Genomic DNA, 10,195 nt, shown 5'->3' with positions numbered 1-10,195 from the left:
CCAGCTGACTATGGGTTTAAACCTGTACAAACTATGAGCCCAAATAAACCTCTCTTTCCTTAAGTGGCAGGTGTCAGGCATTTGTCCTGGCAATGAAAGGATTAAGTGAGATAAATTTTGTACTGCAATGCTGCCATGTAGTTCAGAAGACTTTGGAAATGGTTTGTTGAAGGAGTTTGGAAAGGTTTGGCAGTCCCAGCTGGAGAAACAGCTCTGGAATGCTGTAAGCCAAGCTTGATGAGAGATTCTGTTCATAGCTCAGAAAACAAGGATACTGATAGAAATGCAGATGGTAAAGACCAGGCTCAGTAGGTTTCAGTTGGGAAGAAAGAATCCATTGGCAGTTGGACCCCAGATTATGTGTGTTACACTCTGACAGAAAATTTGTCTACATTTTGCTGATGTCCTAAGACTTTGTGGGAAACTGAGATTAAGGGTAATGGACTAATATGATCTGGTGGAGGAAATTTCAAGGCAGCCTAATGTTGAGGCTGTGGCATGGGTACTGTTGTGGGCTTTTTAGCCAGCTCTACACTGAGAATAAAGAGTATGTGGTACAGCTAATGATTTTAAAAGTTTTGAGTTTCACCAGAAAGTGCTGGTAAAGTTGGGGCCTGCCTGTAAAGTTGGAGCAAAAGACAGCTTGGCTGAGCAAGAAGCCTGTGTGAGCCAGAGCAACACCAGAGTATGCAGGTTCCAGCCATGGTCCCACCCAGACCCCAGAAGCTTGGGCCCATAGGTACCAGCCAAAGGGCCACCTGGAAAAGAACTGCACAGGCACACAAGCAGTAGCCAGAGGCCTACCCAGATTCCATCTGTTAAGTGCATGCAGATACCAGCAAGAAGCCAGTGTGGACCACAGCAACACAGGTATGGGCAGGTCTCAGCCAGGGCCCCACCCCAACCCCAGCAGCTTGGGCACACAGGCCCCAGCCAAAGGCCAACGTGAACAAAGAGCTTCACAGGCTGGCAAGCAACAGCCAGAGGCCTGTCCAGATACTATTGGTAAGTGTATGCAGACCCCAGCCAGAAGCCCACTCAGACACCAGTGACTCAGATGCACAGCCCCAGCCAAAGGCCCTCCCAGACAACAGCTATGCAGGAGGGCAGGCACAAGCCAGGGGTAGGCCCCAGCCAGATGCACACCTAGATATCATCCCAAGTGTGCACAGGCCCTAGCCAGAACCCTGCCCGGACAACAGGGCAGTGAGGGGATCCAGAATACCACCATTCTGAACCCAGGAATTGGCACAGTGGTGAGCACCAGAGAAAAGGCCTCTCAGTGAATTGCTGAGAATCAAAGACCACTGGGCAAGCAAAAAGTCACTTCAACAAAGGCACAGCAGGCTGCATCTGTTGAAATGAGAAGACACTTAAACAAGTCTCAAAACCAGGCTTTAGATCATCTAAGGCAACCCCAATGGGCAAGGAGATGGAAGAATCTGATACTCAATCACCTGGACTCCCTGAACTGGCAATGAAAGAGGGTCTGGAAAAAATGAAATTAGAAATAATTTCTCAGATAACAACAGAGATTGTTTACATAGTGCAAGACATGATTAATAACTTTAGAGCAGACCCAGATAAAAAAAAAATAGAGGAGCTAAGAAACATGATGGAATCCAAGCATAGGAAACAAATGGAATCCATAAAGCAGATGTAAATAGATATCCAAGAGATTAAACACTCCATTGAAAGTTTACACAGAAGAATGAACCAATGTGAGGACAGAATATCAGATATAGAAGACAGGATTGCAATTAGTGATCAGGAAAAGAAAAATTTCTAAAAAATAGTAAGGGACCATGAGAAATCAATCCAGTAGCTGCTAGACGATGCAAAGAAGAATAACATAAGACTGATTGGAGTCAATGAAGAAACAACAGAGAGTGCAGATGACAAAAAAACACAAAACCATTCACAGAAGTAATGGCAGAAAACTTCCCAAGCAGGGGAAAAGAACTTGACATATAGATAAATGAGGCATATAGGACTCCAAATAGCCATGATCAAAAAAAAAAACTACACCTAGGCATATAATAGTTAAGATTCCAGAAACCCAACAGAAGAACAAAATTCACAAGCAGTTAGAGAAAAGAAACAAATCACATACAGAGGAAAGCCCATCAGAATCACAGCAGACTTCTCAACACAAACCATCAAGGGAGTAAGAGCCTGGAGTGAAGTATGTCAAGCCCTAAAGGATAACAACCTCGAACACATATTGATGTACCCTGCAAAACTATCTTTCAAAACTGATGGAGAAATAAGATACTTTCATGACAAAGACCACCTTAGGAACTTCATGAATACCAAACCAGCACTCCAAAAAATTTTAAACAATATCCTAGGAAAAAACAATGAGGATCACAACTCCAGGAAGCCCAGCAGAATGAATCCATCAGACATGATAAGAAATTAAATGCAAAGGGGGAGAATCTAACAAAAAGAAAAAGTCATGACATGGATAAGTCAATACATATCAGTTATAACCATCAATGTTAATGATCTCAATTCACCAATCAAAAGAAATAGACTGGCAGAATGGGTCAAGAAGCAAGATCCAACAGTATGCTGCATACAAGAAATACACTTAATTCAAAATGAAACTCATAGACTGAAAGTTAAAGGGTGGAAAACAATACTCCATGCAACAGGAACCCTAAAAAAAAGCAAGAGTAGCTATCTTCTTTGCAGATCAAATGAATTTCAAACCAACACTGATTAAGAGAGACAAAGAAGGACACTACAATCTTTGTAAAGGGAAAAATCTAAGAGAAAGGGGTGACAATCATAAATATATATGCACCAAATACTAGTGCACCCAACTATATAAAACAAATACTAACAGACATGAAAAATCAAATAAGCACTAATACAATAGTAGTGGGGGACTCTATACCCCACTGTCACAAATAGATCAACTAGACAAAAAATAAACAACAAAATACTAGAACTCAAACCCTTGAACAAATGGACTTAACAGATGTTTACAGAGTATTGCACCCCACAAAATCAGAATACACATTCTTTTTGGGTGCACACAGGTCATTCTCCAAAATAGACCACATACTTGCTCAGAGAACATGTTTAAGTAAGTGAAAGGGAATTGAATTTATCCTCTGTATATTATCAGACCATAGAGTGATGAAATTGGAGATCAATAGCAATAGAAACTGCAAGAATTTCATAAACACATGGAAATTGAACAACACATTTCTGAATAACCAATGGGTCACAGAGGAAATTAAAGAAGAAATCAGACAGTTTCTACAATTAAATGACGATGTCAATACCACATATCAGAATCTATGGGACAAAATGAAAGCAGTCTGATGAGGGAAATTCATAGCAATGAATACTCATATTTGGAAAACAGTGAGCTCAAATAAACAACCTGATGCTGAACCTCAAGCTTCTAGAAAAAGAAGATCAGGACAAACCCAAGGCTCATACAAGGGAGAAAATTATAAAGATTAGAGCAGAATTCAATGCAATGGAGACTAAGAAAATGGTACAAGAAATCAACAAGGCAAAGAGTTCTTCAAAAGAATAAATGAAATTGACAAACCTTTTGCCAACCTTATCAAAAAAGACCCAAATCCACGCAACTAGGAATGAAAATGGTGAAATTACAACATCCAGCAAAAATCCAGAGGATCATCAATACCTACTTTAAAAACCTTTATGCCAGTAAGATGGAAAACACAGAAGAAATGGATAGATTCCTAGATACATATGAATTGTCAAAGTTGAACGAAGATGACCTATAAATTCTAAAAACCCAATATCAATCAACGAAATTGAAAATGTAATTAAAAACTTACCAATGAAGAAAAGCCTGGGTCCTGATGGCTTCACTGCTGAATTCTACAAGACATTCAGAGAGGAACTATTGCCACTACTGTTTAAACTCTTCAATAAAATTGAAAGGAAAGCAATACTCCCTCATTCCTGGAAGCAAGTATCACCTTTATCTCAAAAGCAGAGAAAGACCCAACTGAAAAGGAGAACTATAGGCCAATCTCACTAATGAACATAGATGCAAAAATCCCCAATAAGATTCTGCCAAACAAAATGCAGAAGATCATCAAGAAGATCATACACCCTGACCAAGTGGTATTCATCCCAGGGATGTGGGGATGGTTCAACATATGCAAATCAATCAATGTAATATACTATATCAATAGAGACAAGGACAAAAACCATGTGATCAGCTCAATAGATGCCAAAAAAAGCACTGAACAAAAACCAACACACATTTATGATAAAAAAAACCCTACAGAAAATTGGAATACATAGTCTCTATCTCAAACTGATAAAAACCATCTATGAAAAACCAACAGCCAACATCATACTAAATAGTAAAAAACTGAAATCCTTCACACTAAAATCAGGAACAAGACAAGGATGTCCACTATCACCACTCTTGTTCAATATAGTTCTGGAAACATTAGCCACAGCAATTAGACAAGAGAAAGAAATAAAAGGAATAAAGATAGGTAATGAAGAAGTCAAATTGTCATTATTTGCAGATGACATGATACTCTATATAAAAGACTCCAAGAATGCCACAAAAACTCTTCTAGACTTAATAACCAAATTCAGTAGAGTAGGTGGATGCAAGGTCAACACACAAAAATCAATGGCTTTCTTCTACATGAATGACAGACTCACTGAGAGAGAAATAGGGCAAATAATTCCTTTCACAAAAGCATCCAAAAAACTGAAATACCTAGGAATCATCCTAATGAAAGAAATCAAAGACCTCTTCTCTGAAAACTATAGCGCTCTGAAAAGAGAGATTGAAGATGATATCAGAAAAACAAAGATAATGATGATAGCACATTTCCCATTGGAAACAATACAAGGTAGACAATGGAGCAACATTTTTAAAATACAGAGAAAAGCACTGTCAACACCAAATTTTTACCTAGTAAAAACATCTTTTAAAAGGAGGGGAAAATAAAAACATTTTCAGGTATATAAAAGTAAAAAAATCACCACCAGCAGAACAACACTTGCCTAAATAAAAGTGAAAATGGTATCAGATAGATACCAGCATTAAGGAAGAAAAAGCAACAGAAAAGGTAATATCATGAATAATATAAAGACTTTTTAAATTGTAGTTGTGTACCGTATAGTGATGTTTTGGTCAATAATAAGACAATATTACATGACAGTGGTCCCATAGAATTATATTACCTATTGATGTCATAGTCATCTTAGTTTGCATAAGTTCTCTATTATGTTTGCATAATAACAGAATTGACTAATGATGCATTTCTCAGGACGTATCTCTTAAGCAATGGATAACTTATTTTAATCTCTTTATGGGAGACTGGACTGTTTAGAGCAATAATAATAATGTGTAGTTTATAGCATATAGAGAAGTAAAATGAATGATAACAGTAGCACACAGGCCAAAAGAAGAGAGACAGAATGAGAATGTAAGTTTCTTATGTAGTAGGAATATTCTTAAACATAAACAGTGATAATTACCATTGAAGATTAGTGACAAATTTCAAATTACACCTATCTTAAGCAAACTGTTGCAACACTTTCTTTGAATAATTTCTTTTTTAAAAATTAAAAAAAATTATTAGGACATGTTTGCATAATGATTACATTCATTGAGTGGAGTTGGTACATGTGATAACATTACCAACCACTTAGCTTCATACACTCAGGTTCATTTGCTTGGTGACCAAATCAAATGAGGCCATATGTTTTGGTAAAAAGGATTTGTTTAAAGCTAGGCCTGAGGATATGGAGGGACCCATTTGCCTCAAGTCACCATCTCACTGTGTACGGGTGAACAAGGGTCTTTTATAATAAGAAACAGAGGGGAGGAAGAGCACAGAGAGATAATGCAGATCCTACACTCACTTTGTCACTTCCAGCCATCTTCCCCTCTCTAGTGGTAGGGAAACCCAGCCCCAGCCTCCTTGGTCTGGCATCTGCATATTCTGTCATTTCTTTGGGGCTGTGGGAGGTGTTGGTTCTGTGCTCAGCAGAGGGAAATTTGGAGAAGTTGCTTATCTCTAAAGAAAAAAACTCCTAACTTTTAAAGTTCCATTAAAATAACACATCTTAATTTTTTTTACTTCCCCTTCCCCTTCTCTCCCCCTCTTCCCTCCATCTCTAGATTCCCTTCCCATTTGCAAAAGATCTATCTACTTGTTTCCTGTTGTCTATCTTTTATTTTGCTCTTTAAATTATTTATACTTTGGGTTTCTCATATAAGAGAAACCACATGATATTCAAGCTTGTGTGTCTGATTTTTTTCACTTAGCACTATTGTTTCAAGGTGCATCCATTTTCCTACAAATGACTCAAATTTATCATTCTTTATGGAAGAGAAGTACTCCACTGTGTATAAATACCACATTTTCTTTATTCATTCATCTGTTGATGGACATACAGGCCACTTCCAAGATTTATCTATTATGAATTGTGCTGCTACAAATATACATGGGTATTCATGTATCACTATGATCTGATATCTTTAAGTCTTTTGGGAAGATACTCAGATGGGTAATAGCTGGTTCAAATGGAATTTCTAATTTTAATTTTTTGAGGAATCACCATATTGATTTCCATGGTGATTGTACTGATTTACATTCCCTCCACAATGTAGAGGGGTTCTTTTTTTCCCCACAGCCTTACCAGCATTTATTATTATTTGATTTCTTGATGGTAGCCATTATTTCTGGGGTGAGATAGAATCTCAGTGTTGTTTTAATTTGCATTTCTCTAATTTCCAGTGGTGATGAACATTTTTTTATCTGTTTATTGGCCATTTGTACTTACTGAGACGTGTGTTTTCATTTCAGTTGCCCATTTATTGAGTGGGACTTATATTTTTGGGATCTAATGTTTTTTAGTTCTGTATATATTCTAGATACTAGTCCTCTGAAGGATAGCTAGTGCAAGACTTTTAATATAAGCTTATTTGAAATTACTACTGTAGGTCCATTGTTAATTTTTTTAAATTTAATTTTATTGGTACATGTTAGGTATACAATATAATGACATTCATCATTGGAAATTTGCACCCTTACATAATCTCTCTTGGTTCTTAATTTTCTCCCTTCCCCTGCCCTCCCTTCAACCCCTCCATCCCTCCCTATGGTCCTTTGTTAATTTAATAAATATGTTTTCATAGAAAACCAAACTGGAGTGAAAAAACTAATCTTATCTACACAGATGGCTATTCTCAAGAATATTATGGAGATTATCTGTTTAAAACATTGAAATTTAGGTCAGAAGCTTGGGTGTGAGTTCTAACTGCACTTCTCACTAGACATATTATGGTGGAAAATCATTTAGCTTCCAAATCTGTCTGCCTGTATTTGCAGCACAAAAGTAGATGTGATGAAGGTGACTATAATATATCTCTCTCTGCCCCTACATGCCACAGACATGTAGAACATAAAATGCGTTGCAGTCTACAGTGTTATTCAAATCCAAGGTCACCACCTTAAGGGTAATAAAGAGTCTCCTTCACTTAGGACTGCAGGAACTAAATTGTATTTCTTTATAGAGCAGTATATTCTTGTCCTTGAACTTAAATGCCAGCCTGTCTGAGATGATTGATTTTTTTAAAAATTAACTTTATTGGTACATTTTAGGTATACATTTTGATCAGATTCATCATTGGGAATTTGTACCTATACATGATATATCTTAGCTTACTGATTTGTTTTTTAACTCATATACCTACCTTTATGGGAAACAGTCCCCAAGTACTGAACTATGGCCATATGATATGACACAGACTAATCCTTTAAAATTTTATAGCACTTTGAGTTTTAAAAGTACTTCTTTATCTCACTGCCTGCTGCGCAAGCACAAGGACCCAAGTTTGATCCCCGGTACCAAAAAAAAAAAAAAAAGTACTTCATCTCTTATTTTATTTTACCCCAACTCCAGGTGGTGTGTGATATAAGTGTTACTATGCCAGTTTTACTGATGAGAAATTGAAGCTGTAGGACAATAATTTTATTATTCCTAAACACTGTCAAGCAATGTGTTTTGAGAGACATGTCTTCACAAAATGAAGCATTAAGAATAATGAGCTTAATTATAATTGAGGAGGGTGTGCTTTTCTGGGAGATTCTTTGATACACTGTATATGGAGGAGGGAAGAATTTGAAATGAGTAAACCTGGTTGATGAAAATATATTTGAAATACGTAAAAGTAATTCCTACTGTGGCTCTCATCTATCTGTATGAGATAAAGGTTGATAAGCACTCAAAACTCCCATAAATTTGCCCTTGTCCTCCAGAGAAGCTAGAATCATCTGACTGGTCTTTTGTCTCTTGTTCACAGCCTTGTGCTTAGAGATTTTTCAGCTGGTATAGCTGGTTCTGGCCAGATCTACACAGGCTCAGATCTAGAAAACCAAGAGTCAAAACACTGCCTGAATCCTCACCATCTTCTATTCTGGCTTCAGGGGTTTGGAACTGTAAGAAGAAGTCTGTAAGCAAAATACTGACAGTTTACTTGAATATCTTTTCCCTGGAAGTATTATGAGATTGTTCTTTGATCCTTTCTCATACAAAGGACCTCTAAGTCAACCATTTCACAGCATTACCTCATTTAATTCTCTAGCATATGAAGACAAAGGAGCCTTTATTTTGTAGAGGAGCAAACCAAGGCTCAGAAATGTTAGGTAAGTTGTCCAAGGTCACAGAGCTATTAACTAGGGGACAACAGCCTGTGTACATATCCTCTGCTAAGTCAACAAGAACCACAGTATTACAGATCTTGGTTTGGCATCTGTAGAAGAGGGATGGCCTGGAAGGTTTCTAAGGGCCTGCTCCACATTCTTGGTTTTAGTACTGTGCTTGCCGCTGAAAGGTCTTTTGGTCGCCACCAGAGGGCGCACTGCACCCATAGTAGAACGCACTCGGGACGGCTTGAGTTCTGTTAATCTTGTCATCACTCTAATGGATATAAATTCCCATCCAGAGCAAAAAAACAGAAGCACTTTAGCAGAGGGCAATTGTAAAATTTCCAGTAGTTTTTTTTTTAAATAAAGGGAGCAGCATTAGGATTGCTGAGATTCTCTTATAGGGAAATGACCGCATGGGGCTAGTATGTGATGGCCCTTCAGAGAATCAGAGATGGGGAGTTGGTTAGTGAAGGAGAAGGACCATCTGCTTCTACGCATTTCCCAATCACCAGCGGCTTCCTTTCCTCTATCTCCTCACCCCATTCCCACACCTCTGATAATAGCTCTTAAATATTTGCCCTATTCACTGATTAATTTTCTTATTTAAATCAGTGTATTTTTAAAAGGAAGCTTTATACTACCATAAATAGAAAATTATAATATTTTGTAACACAGTAAGTACCTTTATGGAATACAAGCTTCATGCTTATGCTTATGATTATACAGAATTTTGACAATTTTGTTTTCTGTTCTAGGTCCATACCTAGAAAAATATTTGGTCTCAATAAATATTTATTGATGGTGTCAATATAAACATTCATCTCCATGCTACCTAAAATAATATTGAATATCATATTTGGGATACTGGGCCAGTTGAAAGACTAGACTACCTTGAGGATTGTGGCCAGACACTGTCAACAGGGAAGCAGTGAGGCAGTGACTGGGTGTCAGGGCTGAAGTGCAGAGCAGGTGTGGTGCTCCAGCAGAGAGATGCCAAGGGAGGATGTCATTGTCATGTTTTCTGTTTTCCAAAAGAGGCCATAAATCTTTTTTTATTATGCCCTCTAGTTTTAAATATTGACCACCAATTTAAAAAATTCTTAAAACTCAGCAAAGGATCAAAAAAAAAATTAACCAAACAAAAATCACATATTTGTGCCATACTTAACCAATGGGCTGCCAGATTTTTACTTTAGTCAACTATAACAACAACTTCTTTTTCTCCCGTCCAAATTTTAAGTGTGTGAGAGAAGTCTTGGGAAGTTCATTCCAAACACAAAAGCTGTGGCTCAGCTGCCTTTCTGACTCCACAATACAGCAGAACTTCCCTAGTCTCTGCACTTGAACTGCTAATGCGAAACCCAAATCCTCCCATTCTTTAAAACTAGCTCCAATCCAATCCTAAGGAATCAATCTCCCCCTCCAAGATCTCTCCCAACCTCAGCCCTAGTTTCTAAGCTTGTGTGGTCTTTACCTAAATGGGTAATTAATCTCCAAGAGACAGGTCTCCTACT

This window comes from Heterocephalus glaber, unplaced genomic scaffold (assembly GCF_053883595.1).
Source record: "Heterocephalus glaber isolate CG9 unplaced genomic scaffold, H.glaber_assembly_v1.0 deba00001497, whole genome shotgun sequence".
Taxonomy (NCBI): domain Eukaryota; kingdom Metazoa; phylum Chordata; class Mammalia; order Rodentia; family Bathyergidae; genus Heterocephalus; species Heterocephalus glaber.
The sequence above is the reverse complement of the archived record's forward strand: the minus strand, read 5'-3'. Positions refer to the sequence as shown.